Raw genomic sequence first — 21,989 nt, 5'->3', positions numbered from 1 at the left:
TTCCGAAAATTTACTGGTTCAGAGGTTCCTGGTTTAGACATCCTCTAGTTGTGCTACTGGCCCCATCTTCACTCCAACTGATGCCCTCCAGGCCTTGCACCAACTCCCCTGCCTCCCATCTGAACAGCATAAAGAGCAATCAGTCCTTCAGAAAAGCCTGCTTAGAATGTAAAAATGTCTCGAACACAACCACATTTTTATAGCCATGACTACAACAAGTACTAGGAGGAATGTCTTGTGGATTCTGTGATTCTCAGTCCTTGACACTATTAGGATTAGCAGGAACCTTCGAGATAATCTAGTCAAACACCCCCCACCCCACCCCACCCCCGTTGTATTATAAAGGAGTAAACAGATGAGAAGTCAAGGAACTAGGTAGGTCAAAGGGCAAGGAACAAAGCTAATTAGGGACAGGGCTTTTTTGGTTTTTCCTGCCTGACACAGACTGCAGGTAACTCCACCAGCGGGGTCCTGAGAAGGTCACACTGAGATGCAGACCCTCTCACCAGAACCACTGAGCTGAGAAAGAGCAGAGAGAGACCCTCACGGTGTAGAACAAGACCTTAGCTGGGCGATTATGGAAAATAATACTATACCATTTATTAAGACCCTACCAAGTGCCTGGTGAGGTGCTTTAAAGTGGTTAATGCATTTAGTTAGCTCCACCCTTGGAGAAAGGAAGGCTGTGATTTTTCTCCATGGCCTTCTTTCTTCCCCTCTCCTCTGCTAGCCAAAGTCATCTAACTCCTACCCAGCTCTCAAATGCTGATCTAACAGAAAGCAGCCCCATTTCCATGATGCTATACAAGCCATCGAGATTCAGACATCTAAACCATGCTGACACCTACCTCCTCCCAGCAGGAGATCACAAGAGAATTAACCATCTGAAACAGGCTGTGAGCAATCTGATGTTGCCGGATATTGCTAATTAGACCAAGTGTCATTTACTCCCTTGAAAACGCCCATATAAGAGAGGGTGAAGAAAGATAAACAAAACTCTGAAATCAACCCCTTATCTCACCACACATCCAAAGAGAAGAGGGGAGGATGATTTAAAAAAAAATTATAAAATAAAATGTCTGTAACTCTTACCTGACTCAGAACAGAGACATCGACTGTCTACATGATGGGCTGGAAAAACCAAGTCGTCATTTCTCTACAAACGTCATATACTTTTTTCTCCAACCAAGTGGACCTGAATGTTTCGTTATGGGGGTGGTTTGGGGTGTGAGGAGCATTATTCAGTGGCCACAGCCTGGGGTGTGAGTTGTCAAACTGTGCAGCTGAAGTCCCACCAACTCTTCCAGTAAGTTTCCATTTCCCTCTGCTCAATCCAAACTGCTCCACCTCCAGCGGTCCTTTCCATTTCGAAGGCACAACCCTACACCTCAGGACTATGTTCCTAAAGCTTTAGGCTGGTCCTGGCTATGCAGCATTGCCTCTAGTACTGCTCTGAGAGTATTTCACACTCCTTGCCAACCGCCTCACCCAATATGAAAGCATACACTATTTGTGTTAAAAAGCCTTATTTTATGGTATGCTGTTATTTGATGTTAAAAAGCACTATTTCATGACTTCAAAATATTTGTGCTTTTTAAAGATCAGATATACTGCATTATATGTACATATGCATGTATACTGTATTATAAATGTGATATTAACAGTATTGTACCAATGTCAATTTCCTGGCTCTGATACTTTACTACAGTTATATCAGATACCACCAGTGGGTGAAGCTGGTGAAGGGTTCACATGTACTATTTTTGCATATTCTTGTGAGTCTACAGTCGTTTCAAAATAAAAAGAAAAAAATACAGTTTTACTGATAAATTTTAAAATAGCTCACTTTGCTCAAATTCTGAAAAAAAACCTCAGATTGTTTAGATTCAGGCATGGAGGGAGGAGGGGATCGGGAGAAAGGTAGTCAGTATTACAGAGCTCTGTGATTTGTATGTGTTCACAACACCTTTGCTTCTTGCAAATTATACAAATATACAAATGGAATTTGCATGAATCCTGCACCTGTGAAAAAATGGCATCAAGCTCAAGCTGTGTTTTAACTGGGGAGAAGATTCTGTTTCCAGTCTTTAAGTAGAACTATGGGAGAATATCAGTGGGTTTACAGTCTTTGTCTTCAGCTCGTGTTTAAAACAAAACAAAGAACATACGATCACACTGAGTTCAGTCTAGGACCCCAAGTGGTTCACACTGAGCCCGTTTCTCTCTGAGGTCAAAGACGGGTAACTACTCAAGAAAGCTCCCTGCCCTGGTGCACATGAGTCAGCTTGGGACCCAGCATTTATTAGATGCTCACAAACAGTAGCTGGGTGCCAGATACCCTGTAAAGAACAAGCTGCTGAAGGAATCTCCGTTATTTTCGATCCAGCCAGAGAAGAAAAATAGGTGATGAAACAGCTGTCATCATGGTGTTATGCCAAGCCTCATGCTGAGAATTACAAAGAAATACTCCCCGTTCCCAGGAGCTTATAATTTAGGACAAAAGGGAAAAATGTGCACATATTAGAATAAAAGTAGGGAACTAAGGGAGAGGGATTATGTTAGGTAAGAATATATCAAACGCAGGCTAAGGGTAAGTTCATATTGCACTAGTACGAAAAGTTAGCACATAAATGGGAACAGCTCAACTGGGAATTTTATATCTCTCACTGTTCTTCAGTTTTTCTCTACTGAGGAGGGCACCCGGAACTGAAAGTTTAAGGCCTCACATTTCTTTCTACATTCACCAAGTATTCACTGAGAGCAGCTGGACCAGAGGCTAAGTGACAAAATAATAAATCCAGCTTCGAATGTCAGAGTCTCCTCCTCCCCCAACACATACACGCACACATCTTCTTTCCTTAGAGTTGATGAAACTGAGGCTCAGAAATGTTAAATGAATTACCTGTGATCACAAAGCTAGTTAGTCTGGTATTCTTTCAGGTTTCTCCCAATTAAACCACTTTCCAACTGGAGTGCTCCATCTCCTTCCCAACAGCAATGCCAACGATACAATTTCCTGCTGACTGTTTGAGGTGGCCATCTCTAAGGTTCACAGTGCTCACTTACAATGTGGATACTTCATTTGAATATGAAGCTTTAGAGTCTGAAAATCTGTACACCTAATTTAAAAATAAAGGTCCCTGCTGACAGCTTAAATATTTTTCATGCTAATGGAAGACCTGTGAGGCACCAGCAGGGCGTGGGGGATGGAGAAGAGACAAAAAGTTGGGGCCCAAACCAAAAGTAGTAAGGAGAGCTCATATCTTCAGAGGCAGGGAAGAACATGGTTACCACTGATCCCCAAATCATTCCCAAAAGTCCCATCGAACAGTCTTCTATGATCCTTATGAGACTTGTTCCCAGATCAAGGATGGAAAAGAAACAAGAGCAGGAAATCCACCTCTGTGGTAAGAAAGACTACCCAAGCAAGTCACTTGATAAATCTGATGTAGAACTGTGCAAGGTGGGAAAGTTAGAAAAAAGCCTGGCATTATTGTTTTTGACAAGTGGGAGACTGAACTGTGTGCCCCAGTTGGGACATGCTCTTGGCCTTGGTCCACATTCTGGGGGGTGTGGACCTATTGTGAATAAGATCTCTTCATGAATTGGGCTTTAATCCAGATTACTGGAGTCTTTTATGAGCAGAGTGAAAGTCAGGCAGAGAGAGAAGCCATGGGGAGCAGCCAGAAGCTGGAATTCAACAGAACCCAGAGGAGAAAGAAGAGGCCACCATGTGCATTGCAATGTGAAAGAAATGCCAAGGACCAAGGATCACCGGCAGCCAGGATCAGCATGCCACAGAATTCGGAGAGAAAGCATCACCTTGCTGATGCCTTGATTTTGGACTTCTGGCCTCAAAACCATGTACCAACAAATTCCCATTGTTCAAGCCAACCCACTTTAAGGTATTTGTTTTAGCAGCTGGGAAATTAAAGCAATAGTTTAGGCTGTTTCCTCATCAGTAAGAAAAACTATCACTCAGCCCTCAGTCATTGTGGATAAAGAGGCCAGACAAATGCCAAGGGCAGTGTGCACCCAACTGGACAGTGAAAAAACATGCTGGAGGCTCAAACAGCCAAGCCCTTCACTGTCCCCAGGGCAAACTCACAGCAATGCTGCATTTCACCAAATACCTTGTTTACCCTGTATAAGGAAAGGCACCAGCCCAAGCATTGCCCCATACAGAAGGCCACTTCCCACCGCTGTCTGGGGCCAGCATACATGCGTCTCACCTGGCCCTCCTCTCCCATCCATCCCCCAACAGCAGTAACCTCTTTATGTAAAAAGACAGTGCAGTAGGAGAGAAAAGAATGGCAACAGATATCCAGAAAATCAGGATGTTAAACCCATCATAGTCAGAGCAGGGCAGTACTAGACAAGGAAAAGAGAGTGCTATAAAGAGTAGGGAAAGCAAATGCAAGAGGCTTAAGCTGATTGAAAAATACATCTCCAGCCCAGCCCTCCGCCTCAACAGCCCAACACCCTGCTGAATGCCAGGTCTCTCCATGGGAGGTCCCACAGGCATCAAACAGCATGGAGGGTGGGGGAAAGAGGAGAGGTAAGAGCTTTAGGGCCCTGAACAAACCATGTCACATCAAGCCATAGCTTCCTCAACTAAAAAATGGGAACAATACCCATCTATCAGGGTTTTTGTATTAAAAGTGTATCACATGTAGTGCCCCCTTGAGGAGCCTGTGGAGAATGCAGGGGTATTTGCCTACCCCACCTTCATGGCTGCTAACATGACCACAGACATAGGGGACTGGTGGTTTGATGGGTTGAGCCCTCTACCATAAGTTTTACCCTTGGGAAGACGGTTGCTGCAAAGGAGAGGCTAGGCCTCCCTGTATTTGTGCCTAAGAGTCTCCTCCTGAATGCCTCTTTGTTGCTCAGATGTGGCCCTCTCTCTCTGGCTAAGCCAACTTGAAAGGTGAAATCACTGCCCTCCCCCCTACGTGGGATCAGACACCCAGGGAAGTGAATCTCCCTGGCAACGTGGAATATGACTCCCGGGGAGGAATGTAGACCCGGCATCGTGGGATGGAGAACATCTTCTTGACCAAAAGGGGGATGTGAAAGGAAATGAAATAAGCTTCAGTGGCAGAGAGATTCCAAAACGAGCCGAGAGATCACTCTGGTGGGCACTCTTACGCACACTTTAGACAACCTTTTTTAGGTTCTAAAGAATTGGGGTAGCTGGTGGTGGATACCTGAAACTATTAAACTACAACCCAGAACCCATGAATCTCGAAGACAGTTGTATAAAAATGTAGCTTATGAGGGGTGACAGTGGGATTGGGAATGCCATAAGGACCAAACTCCACTTTGTCTAGTTTATGGATGGATGTGTAGAAAAGTAGGGGAAGCAAACAAACAGACAAAGGTACCCAGTGTTCTTTTTTACTTCAATTGCTCTTTTTCACTCTAATTATTATTCTTGTTATTTTTGTGTGTGTGCTAATGAAGGTGTCAGGGATTGATTTAGGGGATGAATGTACAACTATGTAATGGTACTGTAAACAATCGAAAGTATAATTTGTTTTGTATGACTGCGTGGTATGTGAATATATCTCAATAAAATGATGATTAAAAAAAAAAAAAAAAAAGTGTATCACAGAGCTCCTGGGACACAGTAGCAGCACTCAATGCCTCTTGGCCAAGAGCCATACCTAAACTGAGCCCGTCAGCTTCCTATAGAATGTGCATCTCTTCCGGAACTCTCTATACCACTTGGTGGCCAGAAAACCGAGTGAGGCTCCTCCTCTTCCTCCCCCTGCCCCATATTCCGTCCAGGTCAGGCAAACCAATCACATTTGGAGGTTCTGCTTCCTGAGGCTGTCAGTTACTTCCCAGTGTCCTCTCTCTCCGTCTTCCTTGGCTGTAGCACCCTAACTCTGAGCTGCCTCATTTTTCAGACTTGCAGGTTAGATATGGCCAAGTGACTCAGTCAGTGCTAGAGGAGAAAGTTCTAAGCTTCAAACTGCCTCGCTCGGCCTCTGCAGTGGGCATCCTGCTTTGCTCCTGGGGCTGCTTCTAAAAGAGGAACAGGAGTTATGAGGTGCTCCTAACAAACCACATTCTTCCTCTGAACCACAAGAACTGAAAGGGTGCATGGATATCTGCAGGGCCATCTCCCCACTCACTCTAACAGCCCTCATATGCAGCCTTATCTTGAACTGCTGGCTCCAGACTGTTTGTTCCGTTATTAGACGGTGCTGCTGGGTACAAAGACATTTCTTACACAGAGCCAAGTTTATCTTCCTGTAACTTTCCCCTACCGGTTCTCATTCTGTCTGCTGGAGCCAGAACAATAAGCCTATGCCTTCCTTCAACAACAGATGCTCGCCCTCCAACAGTTGTAAGCAGCTATCATGTTCCCACTGAAACATGCATTCTTCAGGCTAAGGAGCCACTCCAGGACTTTAAGAGAGCATAAACAGTTTTCCCACAGGACGTAACAAGGCAGACTAAAAGAGAGACTTCACCTTGTGATGTTAAAAGAATAGGGTTCTACTACATAAAGGTGCAGTAATGGAAGATTACAGGAACACCATTTGTGTATGCTATTGAAGTTAAGTTGGTATCAAAGTAAATGAGATTGTAATAGATTTATAATGTTAAATTTAAATCCCATGATGATAACAAAGTATGACGGAATACGCAAGCTCATAGAGGCAGAAATTAGAGTACAGGTTGCCAGGGGCAAGGATCAGGGGGATGGGGAGTTAAAGCACAATGTGTGTTGCGTTTCTGGTTGGGGGTATGGGAAGGTTTCAATAATGGAGAGGGGTGAGGATACTGCAATATGCAGAATGTGATTAACAGCATTGTATGGTATGCTGGGGGATGACTGAGATGGGAAATTTATGTCGTGTATATGTTCCCACAACTGAGATACAGAGAGAAAAAGAGAGAAGAAGAGGGAGTGGGAGGGGGGAAAGAGAGAGACTATGATAAATGAGTACATGATCCTGGATGGGATCTAGAAGGAAGAAGAAAAGACTCAGAAAATCTGGGGGAAATACGGAAAAATTAGTAGATAGACCATAAGCTTTTTATCAATGTTAAATTTCTCGTGCTTGATAACTGCATTTAAAGTGGTTACTAAGTGAATATCCTTGTTCTTATGAAATGTATATGACAGTATTAAGTGTTCAAGGAGCATGATGTACACAACCTACACTCAAGTGTTCAGAAAATGGGTGGGTGGATAGGTAAGTAGCTAGCTAGCTAGACAGATAGAATGATATATAACAAACGTGGAAAAATGTTTAAGTTGGTCACTCTGGGTACATGGTGGGCATAGGGGTATGTGGGGTTCTCTATATCAGGTTTGTATTATTTTTGTAACTGTCCTGTAAGTTTGAAAGTATTTCAAAATAAAAAGTTATAAAAAGGAGAAATGGGGAGGAAAAAATCCCCATTTTAAAGGTAAGAAAACTAGAAGGAAAAAAAAAGAATCGGGTTCTAGAGAGAGCTAAATGTTGAGTGACACTATTAGACCAACGGTGAATCCTGAAATAAGCCAGGACTCAGAATTATTCAGCCAAAAAGCAATTCTAGGAAACGTATGGCTAACCTAGGTTCAGATCCTCAACTGCTGGGAACCATACTCGTCCGAGCTCCAAAGCTTACCCCAGGGACAGGGAGGGCAGCGTTGGACAAGCAGATCCTGATTCTAACCCTGTCTACACCCAGTCATAGGACTTCCCTCTCTGGACCCCGGTTCCCTTTACTGGCTGATGAGGCGTCTGAACCATCTCTAAGCATCTCTTTCAGTTCTCCAGTGGCACTGACCAGTGATTCTAACTATTCTCAATGAACTATTAAATAGGAACCTCATAGTACATTCTAGACCATAAGCAACTTAAAAACAGGGACTGCTGTTCATCTTTGCATCACCAGAGCTTACCATTGTGTCAGATGCATAGAGAGTGTTCAATCCAGGTTTGTTTAAAGAACTGTATCTGCAATGATTCCACTAATCAACCAATAACCTCAAGTAGGAACAAGGGCTGATGCACATCGTGGCTGGAAGTAGTTGCCATAACTCCTCTGGGAACCACAGGGCCCTGGGTGGGGTGCAGACAGTTACCCACTCACTGGGGCCAGGGGTTGGCTCTTCCGGAACATGAGGATAACAGTCCCATCCACCTCGAGAGGTTGCTATGAAGATCACATCAGACATAAGCAGTAGTGCCCTTTGGAAGACTGTACAATATTCAACACATACTCAAAGATCAGTGTTTTCTACATTGTCCAGGACCACCTGGGGGGTGACTGAGTTGTTGGACTAACTTCCTCTCATCTTGAGGGCTCTGTGGGTCCATCTCCTCCCTTGGTTTCTGTGCCGGTTTGAATGTATCGTGTCCCCCAAATGCCATTATCTTTGTGGTCTTGTTGGACAGACCTTTTTGGTGCTGGTTAGATTTGCTTGGAATGTGCCCCACTCAGCTGTGGGTAATAATTTTGATGAGCTGTTCCCATGGAGGTGTGGCCCCGCCCATTCGGGGTGGGCCTTGATCAGTGGAGCCATATAAATGAACTGACTGAGCGAGAGAAAACTCAGTGAGTGCAGCTGGGAGTGATGTTTGAAGAGGAGCAAGCTTGCTAGAGAGGGACGTCCTGGGAGAAAGCCGTTTTGAGGCCGGAGCTTTGGAGCAGATGCCAGCTGCCTTCCTAGCTAGCAGAGGTTTTCCGGACACCACTGGCCGTCCTCCGGTGAAGGTACCCGATTGCTGGTGTGTTACCTTGGACGCTTTGTGGCCTTAAGACTGTAACTGTGTAGCAAAATAAACCCCTGTTTTATAAAAGCCTATCCATCTCTGGTGTTTTGCATTCTGCAGCATTAGCAAACTAGGACAGTTTCCCAGAACAGATCAACTATATCCTCCCTCCCTTCTAGGGTGTGGCCCGAGACAAGGTCAAGACAATTGAGGTTCCTAACCCAGGACCTGTGGGAACAGGAGCTCTCAGTCACCACGGGGATCCGCAGAGAGAGGCCAGAGTTGAGAAAGCGGGCACACGGGGATCCGCAGAGAGAGGCCAGAGTTGAGAAAGCAGGGAAAGGGTGCTGTGTTGCAAGGCCAGCTCACGTGGGGGGTGCAGACAGCAGAGTGGTGCAACCCTGTGATGGACAAATCAGAACTGGCATCCCTCCCCTCTTCTGTTCCCCTCACACTTCCTTCTCCCAATGGAAAACATGCAAATATAGAGCTGAATCAAGCCAAAGATAAAAATAATAATAAAACAGGTTTTGGAAACTGTTGACCAGATGCTGGAAAACCTAGCCCAGTGGGACTGCGTTCATACATGTGTAGAGTTCAAACTACCAAATGCGACCATCCGTGGTTGCCTATGGGAAGGCCACAATGCATGTCCCATTCAGTTTTGGGTGATCCTTTTAAGGGGAACTTTAACAAACTCACATATCTCCAGAGAGAGACAGTCACAATGCTTGGGCCATCTGAAACCATGCCCTGTGAGGAAGGGTTAAGGAACTAGGCATGAGATAAAGAACAAGATCATGAGATCCAAAGGCAGCTATTTACAAACATGGGACGGGCAGTCTTGCATCCCGTGTGGCTCCCATGAGCAGAACCCGAATGCTGGCTGGAAGGTACAAGGAGACGGCCTCTGGCCATCCCACAGTGGACAGCAATGGAATGGGTGAAGACAATGTGAGCAGAAGGAAAGCCAGAGGATTATACTTGGAACTGTATAACACAGCGAACCCTGCTGTGGACGACGAAGATGGTTAACAGTACAAATATAAGAATGTGCTTCCCTGAACTAGAACAAATGTGTGTCACTATGACAAGATGTTATTAACATGGTGGTATATGGGGGAAAACACACCTAATGCCAACTATGGACTACAGTTACCAGTAATATTTTAACAATTTTCCATCAGTTGTAATCATTAACACACCAATGTCAAGTGCCAATAAGATGGGGGTAGGGGGTTTATGGGATTTTTCTTTCTGGAGCAATGAAAATTTTCTAAAATTGATGGTGGTGATGAATGCACAACTCTGATTATACTGAGAGCCACTGATTGTACACATTGGATGAGTGTGTCTTGTTTTGTTTTAATTACAATAAAATTGAAAAAAAAAAAAAAAAAAAAGATAGGGAGTGCCTGCCCCCAGTTCCGGGAGCAGCTGGATGACCACCTGTCAAAAATGTTACAGAGGGATTCCCACAATGGCAGGCGACCTGGCTGGCCTCTGGCTCCCCCTGCCAACTGGGGACCCTGTGCTTCTGGGGAGGCCCAAGGCCCCTGCAGTTTGGAATGCTCTCAACGATCTGTTTCCATTTTAAACGCTTCCCTATAACCTGAAGTGAATCTGGGTGTAAAACTGCTGACCTAGCCTTTGGTCATACAGCTGACCAACTTGGGTGGCCAAGGGGCTGCGATGAGCACCCGGATGGGGTAAGACATTCCTCTGACAAACCCTGCGGAATGCAACGGCTCTCAAGTGATCCCTGCTGGCCACTCAAATGTGCACTAATCCCTCCTTGGAGTATATGGAAAGTATCATGGCACCTCTAACCAAACCAAAGACTCAAAATGTGGCTCAGAACTCCAGAGGAGGAAGATTGTGGATATCATCTCTACTACTGAAACCTCAGAGATTCACAAAAGTTTGATATGGGGTTCACATCCCATGTAGAAATGCTGTGTTTCAATTTCTAATTTTATAACCAATAAATACAACCTTTCAATATGTTTCCTGTGGCACTTTTAGAGGCCTGCTGCTCTGATTTCCCTTGAAAAAGCACTTCTTGATTGGTTACAAGGGGTGCAGTTAAATGAGGCCGGCAGCCCCGGACCCACAGCGGCGCTGGTGCTCAGGCACACTCCTCCCGGGTGACCCCATGACTCAGCACAGCGGGTCCTGGGGCCCGGCCATTCTGCCCTACATGGGAGTTCTCGACAGGCTGTCTGGCACCGAGCTACCCATGGGGCTGAGACACACCCCGAGCAGCTTGAGGACTGAAGCACTTCCTACCCTATCCTGCTTCCTTCCCCCTCCCCTTTTGACAAGTATCAGACCTGCAACCCTCTACCTTTAGTATTCACAGGCATTACCCCAACAAACCTTTTGCATGTCTATCTCCATCTTCATCTGCTTCCTGAAGGACAAAACCAACACCTTTCTCTTTAAAACAAAATAGTTTGAAAATAACTTGACACCCTTCAAGTGTGTATGGAGTGTTATATGCAGAGGTCAGGGTGCTGGGGGAGTGTGCACCTGACATTCAGCTGGCTTATGACTCAGACAAATGTCACCAGCCACTGTGATGGGACTGGTGATTACCCAGTGTGGGGGGCTTGGAGCTACATACCCCAGAAAAAACATGTTCTTTACTTTAATCCATTCCTGTGGCTGTGAACCCATTGTAAATAGGACTTTTTGATGAGGTTACTTCAGAATTAAGGTGTGGCCCAACTGAATCCCATTACTGGAGGCCTTATAGAGAAGGCCACAGAGAGAAGCCAGAGGCAGCAGCCAGAGACTGGAAGTCAATGGAAGCAAAAAGAGAAAGGAGAAGCCAGGAGAGGCTGCCATGTGCATCGCCATATGACTGAAAATCCAAGGACCAAGGATTGCCAGCAGCCAGTCCCAGAACACCATGGTATTCTGGGAGAAAGCACTGCCTTGATGACATCTTGACTTTGGACTTCCCCCAGACTCAATACAAGTTAATGTGAAAGTAATGAGGACATGTTAAAGAAGACACAGGGGTCTACGTTAAGGGGTTTCCACTGGCCAAATCTGGTATACTCGGAGCAAATAAAAATAATGACAGCAATAGATTATAACCCAGAAAAAATAAAAATCCATTTGTTTTAGTTTGCTAAAGCTGACAAAGTGTAATATACCAGAAATGGACTGGTTTTTAACAATGAGGATTCATTAGCTTGCAAGTTCAAAGTTCTAAGGCAATGAAAACACCCAAGTGAAGGGATCAACAGGATGACCAGCTACCTGCGAGCCTCAGCTCCTCTGTCACACGGCCAGGCACATGGAGGCTGTCTGCTGGTCTCTCCCTTCTCTCCCGGGTTTCTCTGCTTCCAGCTTGTGGCTTCAATGGCTTCCTCTCTGAGCTTCTGCATGTTTCTCTTTTTTAGCTCTGTCTCTCTTAATTTCTCTCTGTGTCCTTCTCTCTAAGCTTCTCTGGGGCTTTTTTCTGCATTTTCTCTCTGTCTTTTATCCTCTTCTAAAGGACTCCAGGAAGAGGATTAGACCCACTCTGAATGAGGTGGGTCACATCTCAACCTAAGATTCTACTCACCAGAAGATCCTACCTACGAGGGGTCCACACCCACAAGAATGGACCAAATTTAAGAACATGATATTTTCTGGGGTCCATAAAACCTCCAAATCATCACACCATGAATCCATTCAAATACAAATAAAATAAATGAATACATACTCTCCCTCCCTCTTTCTCTTATTATATAGATATAAAATAAGGCAAATAGGGTAAAATGTTAACATTTGCAAAAAAAATATACACGAGATAATATCCTTTCAACACTCATAACAAAGGTACTGCACCCATGCTAAGTGTCAATAATAGAGGGTGAAAGGGTTATGGGATTTTTCTTTTCGGAGCAATGAGAATATTTGCAAATTGCTGAATGCCCAACTCTGTGATTTTACTGAGAGTCACTGATTGTACACTTTGGAGGGAATGTATGATGTGTGAATAAAACTGTTTAAAAAAAATGTTAACATTTGCAAAATCTGGGTGAAAGCTCTATGGGAATGCTTAGCACTATTTCTGCAACTTTTCTGTAAGTCTGAAATTATTTCAAAATGAAAAGTTAAAACTCAAAAATTTTTAAGTTCTTGAGGATCATAAAATAGCAAAAATCCACAAATTTGCTTCAAAAAGGATCTCCACCAGATCTGGAAGTTGCACATATCTGATCAAACTTCATACACAATGAATTACGACATTTCTGGTATTTCAAAAACTAATGCCGAAAGATAAAAGTATAATGATGATTATATTTAGTTTCACATTTGTTGGCAACAAAAGACCTGACGTAGTTGACATGGATAATCTGCAGAGAAACAACCTAGAATAGCCACCTAAAACTTTCTCATTGCATCATTTATTATATATTACATAGTATAAATAATGTAGTATGTACACACTATTTAAATATTATAAAATTATGTATAAATACTATAAAACATTAGTTGATACCCTAAGTACAAAATGCCATCATTCAAATACCTAACAGTGACTTCTAAGTATTGTCTTCCTTTTGTGAAGGGCTACCTACTAGGGCTGGCCTTGTCATCTGGTCCTGGCCTAAGTGGAAGGTCCAGATCTAAGTGGAAATCTAGTCTACGAGGGTTTCTGGCAAAGTTGTTTGCACCCAGTCCAGGTCCTAGAACCAGGCCAGGGAGCGCTTTCAATAAACAAAATACCTAGGAATAAATTTAACCAAGGAGGTGATTTCCAAACGTATTACAAAGCTACAGAAATCAAAACAGACTGGTACTGGTATAAGAACACAATTGAAATCTCTTACACGTAAGGTCACTTGATTTTTGACAAGGGTGCTGAGACCAACTCAATGGAGAAAGAACAGTCTTCAACAAATGGTGCTGGGAAAACTGGCTGTCCACATGCAAATGAATGAAGTTGGTCCCTTACCTCACACCATATACAAAAATTAAATCTAAATGGATCAGAGACCTAAATAAAAGAGCTAAAACCACAAACCACTTAGAAGATAACATCGGGGAAAATCCTCATGACCTTCAATTTGGCCATGGATTCTTAGATATGACACCAAAAGCCAAGCAACAAAAGAAAAAAAAAGATAAATTGGACTTCCTCAAAATTTAACACTTTTGTGTAAAGGACATTATCAAGAAAGTGAAAAAACAACCTACAAAATGAGAGAAAATATTTGCAACTATTTTATCTGCTATCCAGAATATATATATATAGAACTCCCACAAGTGAGCAATGAAAATACAAACAACTCAATGGAAACATGAGCAAAGCATAAAACATAAAATGGCATAGCCACTGTGGGAAACAGTATGGTGAATTCCTCAAAAAATTAAATACAGAATTTCCACATGACTCAGCAATTTCTCTGCTGAGTATGCACCCAAAGAAACTGAAAACAGAGACTCAAACAGATACTAGTACACACCAGCACTATTTACAAAAGCCGAAAAAGGTGGAAACAGCCCAAGAGTCCATAGACAGACGAATGTGGTACATATATACAATGTACAATGGAATATTTGGTTTTAAGAAGGAATGAAGTTCTGAGACAAGCTGCAACATGGATGAACCCTGAAAACATTATGCTGAGTAAACTAAGAAAGGCACAAAAGATCAAATACTGTATGATTTCATGTATATGAAATATCTAGAAATAGCAAATTGGTAGAGACAAAAGTAGATTAAAGGTTACTAGGGATGGGAAGAAGGGGTAAGGGGCAGTTATAGTTTGGTGGGTATAGAGTATTTGAAAAAAACAAATGGGCAAAAGATTTGAATAGATACAAAGAAGATCTACAAATGGCCAATACGCACATGAAGAGATGTTTACCAAATGTTCATAACAGCATTACTCACAATAGTCAAAAGGCAAAAACACCCAAATGTACATCGACAGAAGAATGGATAAACAAAATGTAGCATATACACACAGCGGAATTATTCAGCCATAAAAAGGAATGAAGTTCTGACACATGCTACAACATGGATGAACCTTGAAAACATGCGAAGTGAAGTAAGCCAGATACAAAAGGACAAATAAACTATTTCACTTATATGAAATACCTTGAATAAGGAAATGCATAAAGACCAAAAGTAGATTTCAAGTTACCAGGGGATGGTTATATAGTTTAATAGGTATATAGTTTCTGTTCGGAGTGATAAAAAAAAATTGGCAGTGGATGGTGGTGATGGCAACACAATATTGGGAATGTAATTACCATCCTTGAATTGTATACCTATGGTTAAGATGGCAAATTTTACGTTACATATACTGAAAGGTTCCGACACCCAAGTTGCAGAATTGGAGGAAAGGCACTAAAAGGGGAAGAAAATCCTGGGTCTCAGCAACTCGGTACAGGCCAGCCCTGGGATGGAGGAAGGATGTGCCCAGACAGGAGTATTCTGGGCACTTCCTGTAATTTGTTAACATTTGTTGACACGCACAATATCAAAAGGAGCTTTCTTCCCAAAGTATTCAATAACACAGAGACCCGTGTATACTGTTTCTGAGCTGTGAGAGCCCTTGTTTGAAGAACACCTGGGCCACTGCAGCCCTTTCCATAATGAAAACAAGACTGAACCACTTGCCCTGTTACCACTTCATGGCCTCTGCAACTCTGAAGAAGTTCTGCAATTTGGGTGTCTTGCCCTGACACAAGGAGCCTATAACTAGCTCTTCATGACTCAAAACTAGGTATCACATGTATACTGGATAGCAAGTAGGGGCCACAGGGACAGTGAGCACCCCCAGAATGGGGACCAAGGTCAGACACATTAACTTCTGGGAATAGACGTTAAAGCAAAGGTGTCCAACTGGATGAGCTGAGCTAGCTGCAGGAAGAGCCTGTGCTAAGACAGTCTCTAAATGAATTGTGATTGATGCTAGGGGTTGTCAACTCGATCTCCATCATGAAACCCAGCTGCTTCTCACACTTCAAGTCCTGATGCGATAGCACAGTTTTTTTTGTTTTTTTTTTAATCTATTTTCTGTTCATTATTGCTCTGTACATACTTGTTAAAAATATAGAAGAATTATGATACATCATCTTTGGTTGTACATTTGTCAGGTAACATTTAAAGATATTATCTGATTTAACCTAGATTTCATAATTATGTTTAGGGTTCTATGAAAAAATAGAAGTTGAAAATTAGAATTTTCAGCCAGTTTTTACCTCATAAATATGGATAGCACAGTTCTTATGTGACATAACCTGGACTCTGGAAAAAAGGAAAACCAGGTGCCACTCCCTCCAAATGTCCACAAACCAAGCAACCTGACTTTAATGACTGTGCAAAGTTCTCATGATGGAAATAGCTGACAGAAATATCTCTAGAACCACTTTCTCAATCTTGGCACTACTAAATCTTGGGCCAGAAACTTCCTTGCTGTTAGGGGCGATCCTGTGCACCGTAGGTCACTGAGCAGCATCCGGGGCCTCTGCCCACTAGATGCCAGTAACAATCTCTTGGTTGTGACAACCAAAAACATCTCCAAATATCCTCTGGGCAGCAAAATCGCCCCAGGGAGAGAAGTGTGCTGTCAGCCGAGTGGATAAGTGCCTGAGAGCGCTGAACTGACTGCTCCTCCACGCCTGTGTCCCGGTGAGAGGGTCAAAGGAGAGGAACTACGAAAGGAGCTCGAAGGCCCTGGGGGCAGATGGACGTGGGATGCAATTCTGGGCCACAGTCCCACCACCTCAGTATGGTATTTATTTCTTTTACCACAGGACCCATAAAGGGTACTTTCCACCTAATAGATTCCTTGTGGAAAGCATCCTGGCATCCTGGCTACTTATATCAGTTTTTGGTGTCTGTGACTTGAGACCCAAGGCTGATTTGCTGGATAATCTGGGGAAGAAAAAAAAAAAAAGAGAGAATCTGACTATGTAAAACTGATTGCTAAACCCAGATCATGATCCAGAGCAATGGTTTCCAACCCCAGAGGCATGGAAGAATCATCCAGATATTTTTTTTTTAAATACCCAGTGTATAAATCCCATCCCACACCAATTAAATCAGTCCAGGCTTCGCAAGGTCTCACCATGTAAAGATTCTACAGTTCACCACAGGCCAGTTTTCACCGTCTCCTAACCACAGTGCCAGCTATGGGCCAAGCATCAGGCTGGAGCTACCAGAATCGGGAGAAGTACATGGTACCTGCCTACAAGGATTTTATGCCTTGTCAGGTAAACGAGATTTATGCACAGGAAGCAATTAATAAATTAAATTATAGTGAAATCTGGAGGTGTTCTGGGGAGATTCATGAGCAAAAAATGAGAATAAATGAACACATTTAGTGGAGGAATCTTTTGGAGTTGGTTTACGTGCTATGCCTGCAGCCTTTTTTCTAGGCAGCTTAGGACTAGTCACTTAGCAGCCTTGAAAGGCTTTTTGTTTTGTTTTTGAGAATGAAGAACTGAGTTAACCTTCTCCAAGTAGGATAGGTAAATTATGAGGATACTGAACTGCTAGGTAGTTTCCAGAGAAAATTCCCTGCTGCTCCCTGCTACTCATGCCTAGAAAACCACCCAACCAGAAAGATATTGCTATTCTAGAGATAAAACAATCTCAGAGACGTGAAATAACTTGCCCAAGGGCACTAAGTGGTGGCAAGATGATGGAGGACTGTGATAGCAGTTATCCCTGGCAGGGAGCAGAAAACTGGGCCTGGGGAGTCTTTCCCAAGGCAGTGAGCCTCCAAGGTAGTGACCGGGAGTAGCTATGTCCTTTGTCACTGCTAGCGCCAGCCAATCCCACTTTCCACAAGCAGACAGAGAGGCAAGGCGCCCGGTGGGCCAGAGGAGGCGGGCGAAGGCTGAACACACAGGGAGGCACCAGAGGGGCCCTTCTGCCCTTAAATACTACCCCCGCCCCCACCCGCACCTGCACAGGCAGCACTGCTCTAACAGCAATAAATCCTTTCATTCCACAATCAGAGATCAAACTCAAAGACTCGCCCCCACTCCTGCCACCACCACTCAGCCCCAAGAGATGATGATGCCTGGCTCAGTTCCAGAATAGTCGCTACACGCCAGAAGGAGGGGAGGGGAAGAAGGGGACCCAAGGGCAAGCTCTGATGTTCCTGCTGCCTAGAATAATCTACCCCAGACACCCCCTGGCACGTTCCCTCACTTCCCTGTCTTTACTCCAAGTCACCTCTCAGGAGGCCTTTGCTGGTCTCCCCAACGAAAATTTAACCCACACCCCTGACATTTCACATCCCCCTCCCCTGGCTTTATTTTTTCCTCCTAAGCACTATCTCGCATACTGATGTGTTTTGTGCATTGTCAGGACTTCCCCAAGAAGGCAGAGTTTTGTTTGTTTCCGTCATCAATGGCTCCTCACTACCTAGCACCAAGCCGACACAACGCAGGGGCCCCGTAAATGCTTGGTGACTACGTGGATGAAGGCATGACAGCCGTGCAGGTCAGCACAGGCCCACAATTCCACAGACAGGCCTAGCGCAACCGGACCATGGAAATGGGGGCATCTGAATAGAATCATGAACAAAACAAAAATGAAGTCTGAAAAGCTTTGTTGGGTACCCTGGCCTCTCCCATATTTGGTGTCTTTCTTCACACCAGTCCCTAACCCTACATCCAGAGCCCACATACCTGTCCCCAGCCCAGGTGCCCAAAGCTGTCCGTGGCGTACTCCATTTCCCAGTACTTGTCCATGCTCCCACAATAATGCCCACCTTTTTCCTACTTGCCTGCACCAAGAATTTCCCCACTTACCCCTTTTTATTGAACTCTATTAAAAGCAATCTAGTAAGAATAATTCATACTAAAATGTGAATGGCTGTATTTCACAGTCATCAAGTGGCTCTGAATTTTTGTTCTGTCCACTGTGAGGAAAACCAAATAATTTAGGCAAGCCCTACCTCCTAAGAGTTTATAGAAGAGCTAAGAAAGTGTCACAGAGGGAACCATTAGAGAACAATGAGGGCGCTGAAAGGACACTATCAGGAGAGCTGAGTGTGAGCCAGGGCCAGGCAGCTGCCTCCCAGTGCAAGAATGGATGGCTCTCGACTTCCAGGAGCCCAGGCTGCCTGGCTGGGGGGCTCCAGACAGCAATCTGCCTCGCCTATCCTGAGTTCATTTGGGTTCCAGGTAGGTTTTTTGTTTGTTTGGTTGGTTGGTTTTTTGGGGGTTTTTTTTGTTTGTTTGTTTGTTTTTTTATTAAATTCAGTTTTACTGAAATACATTCACACACCATACAATCATCCATGGTATACAATCCACTGTCCACAGTATGATAACATAGTTATGCGTTCATCACCACAAGCTATCTCTGAACATTTTCCTTACATCAGAAAGAACCAGAACAAGAATAAAAAAATAAAAGTGAAAAAAGAACACCCAAATCATCCTCCCATCCCACCCATTTGTCCTTTACTTTTTATCCCCATTTTTCCACTCATCCATACACTAGATAAAGGGGGTGTGATCCACAAGGTCTTCACAATCACACTGTCACCCCTTGTAATCTACATTAATTAATTAATTAATATTTTTAATATTATACAATTGTCTTCAGGAGTCCAGACCGCTGGGTTGGAGTTTGGTAGTTTCAGGTATTTACTTCTAGCTATTCCAATACATTAAAGCCTAAGAGGTGTTATCTATATAGTGCATAAGAATGTCCACCAGAGTGACCTCTCGACTCCATTTGGAATCTCTCAGCCACTGAAACTATTTCGTCTCATTCTGCATCCCCCTTTTGGTCAAGAAGATACTCTCAGTCCCACGATGTCGGGTCCACATTCATCCCCGGGAGTCATATTCTGCATTGCCAGGGAGATTTGTACCCCTGGAGTCGGGTCCCACGTAGCGGGGAGGGCAGTGAGTTCATCCAGGTAGGTTTTTGTTTGAAGAGATGGTTCCATCGTCATAATAGATTTGAAAACCATGAGCCAGTCCAGGCCATCAATTTCATAATAAAGTGGATCCAGAGACTGGTCCCTTGGTTGAGTCACAAACAACTTTGTGGCCGTCAGGACTCAATACAGGTCTCCTGTCTCCCAGTTTTTTGTTTGTTTGTTTTTTTAATTTCACCATCTCCTTTGATTTACTTATTTCTTTTTTCAGGAAATTTATGGAAAACTAAATTTAACACTATTAAGACAGCACCTATATTATTATCAATTCATGATGGAATTACTTCTGCTGTCAGCTGTACACCTCTTCACTGCTGTACTTCCCTCAACATCCCTGTCTCCCTGAACACATGCTTAGAGCAACATCCAAAATGACTGTCACCGGAAGACCTGCTGGCACCTGGATGGTGGGGCGTGAATGACAGTTTCAATCATTTATTTTTACTTTCCATATTCCTTGGAGTCTCACAAGATTTTTAATTAACTTTTTAGAGAAGTATAACATATATGCAGAAAAAGCACAGCTTGATGGGTTATTGCCAAGTGAACACACCTGTGTAACCACCACCTAGCTCAGGTCACCATCAGAACCCCAGAACCCAACCCCCACCCCCTCCCAGTCACCACCCCAAAGGTAACCAGTATCCTGACTTCAAACAACATGGGTTAGTCTGTATGTTTCTGAACTTTCTAGCAATGATACGATTATGTGTTCCATGCCAAGGAGTGGAACTCCTCGGTCTCAAGTGTATGCGTATGTTCAGCAGACACCAAGTACTGCCAGTTTTCCAAAGCGACGACAGCAATGTTCACTCGCATGTGACAAGAGTTCCTGCTACTCCACGGCCTCCCCAACACTGGTTGTCTTGGTCTTTTCCTGTTTAAGTCATTCTGGCTATAACGGTGGTAAGCGGTATCTTGCTGTGGCTTTCAATTTTCCTAGATGTCAAGGAGATTGGGTGCCTCTGCGTAAGTTCATTGACCATCTGGGGCTCCTCTTTTAGGAGCACTGTAAAACAGAAACTGTTTTCCCATGTTTGAGATTTTTGTGGTTTGATTCTCTCTCTCTCTTCCTTTGTTCCCACAGTGGCTTCTGGTTGATTTATTTGTACAGGGGACAAAAAAGTTTCCTGGAAAAGAACATGGGCTCTGCAGCCAGGCTGCCCAGGTTTGCGTTCCAGCTCCAGCACCGACCAGCTCTAATTCTGGGCTAGTGAATTCCTCTCCAGGCCCCCAGCTATGCCATTTTTAAAACAGGGATGAGGCCAGTGTTTTATCCCATAAGACTGAATGAATTCTAAAACATTTAGAACAATTCTTTGCATATTATAAGCACTCAATATATATCGGCTTTTTGCTCTTAGACCTAGCCATCTGTGCACCCCAAAGTGCCATGATGGGAAGGAGGGAAAGGAGAGACAGGTACAGAGCAAGGCTGAGAGAAGCACGCTCACACAATTTTTGGCAATTTATCGCCATTGAAACAGAAACCTCTTATTTCTTCCAACTCAAAAGTGATGTTTCCCTTGTGTTTGTAAAATTGGTAAACTGGTGTTTGAGGAGAAAGGGGACATTTTAATCTCAATTGAAAAGAACCAAAAGAAGCTCTTCATGGGGCCAACACTCCTTCCATTAAAAAGGAGCCCCCACGGGCCTCACCCAGCCAAGCCCTGCATTCACGGACCCCTTCCTGCAGGGGGTAATGCAGAGGCCACAAGGGGTGGAGAGGCCCTTCTCTGAGAGCCAACATGTCAACTTCTGACATTGGCTGATCACCCACTTTTCCTCTCTTGTGAAAAGCTCATCTTCTAAAGACAGTTATGAGATGCAGCGCTTCCCTCTGGGCTCATCCCCAATCCCACCCCCATCCCCATCCCAAGCTTTAGCCCTTGGTCTGTTCAGCCAGGCCTGTGAACCTGGCTCCACAGAAACAAAAATAAGCCTGACAACTGAGCCTCAGGTCTTGGTTTCCTTGGACAGGGAACTGAGAGGCCAGCAGGATCCGGGAGGTCGAGCCAGGCCAGTCCCGGCACGGAATCCCTCACCCCGCAGAACTTGACACTGCAGATTCTCTGCCTTAACTGTGTGTGATATGAGCCAGGCCGGGTGTTGGGAGGACTGTGGGCTGAGATGGGAACTGGGCTTGTTTGTTATTGTTTACTGAAGATGACTTTTCTAAGAACCACTACCCTTAAAACAGGTCTTGCGGCTAGACAGGAAGAGGTCAGAGTCTCAGTTTCTACTGGTAAACAGCCCTGGGCCAGTGAAATGGTGTCAACAGCAGATGTGTGTTCCTAATACAAGAACCACAATGAACCCTGAGATTTTTATTTTACAGATA

At 44.0% G+C, this 21,989-nt stretch overlaps 1 protein-coding gene across 1 annotated transcript in view; it reads right to left on the bottom strand.

Moving 5' to 3' along the window:
* PFKFB3 (6-phosphofructo-2-kinase/fructose-2,6-biphosphatase 3) overlaps positions 1-21,989 on the bottom strand; it is an 83,078-nt gene that overhangs the window by 33,616 nt on the left and 27,473 nt on the right. The gene's annotated exons all lie outside the window — the stretch shown is intronic.

Source organism: Choloepus didactylus, chromosome 8 (assembly GCF_015220235.1).
Source record: "Choloepus didactylus isolate mChoDid1 chromosome 8, mChoDid1.pri, whole genome shotgun sequence".
Lineage (NCBI taxonomy): Eukaryota > Metazoa > Chordata > Mammalia > Pilosa > Megalonychidae > Choloepus > Choloepus didactylus.
This window is presented reverse-complemented; position numbering and strand designations above follow the sequence as displayed.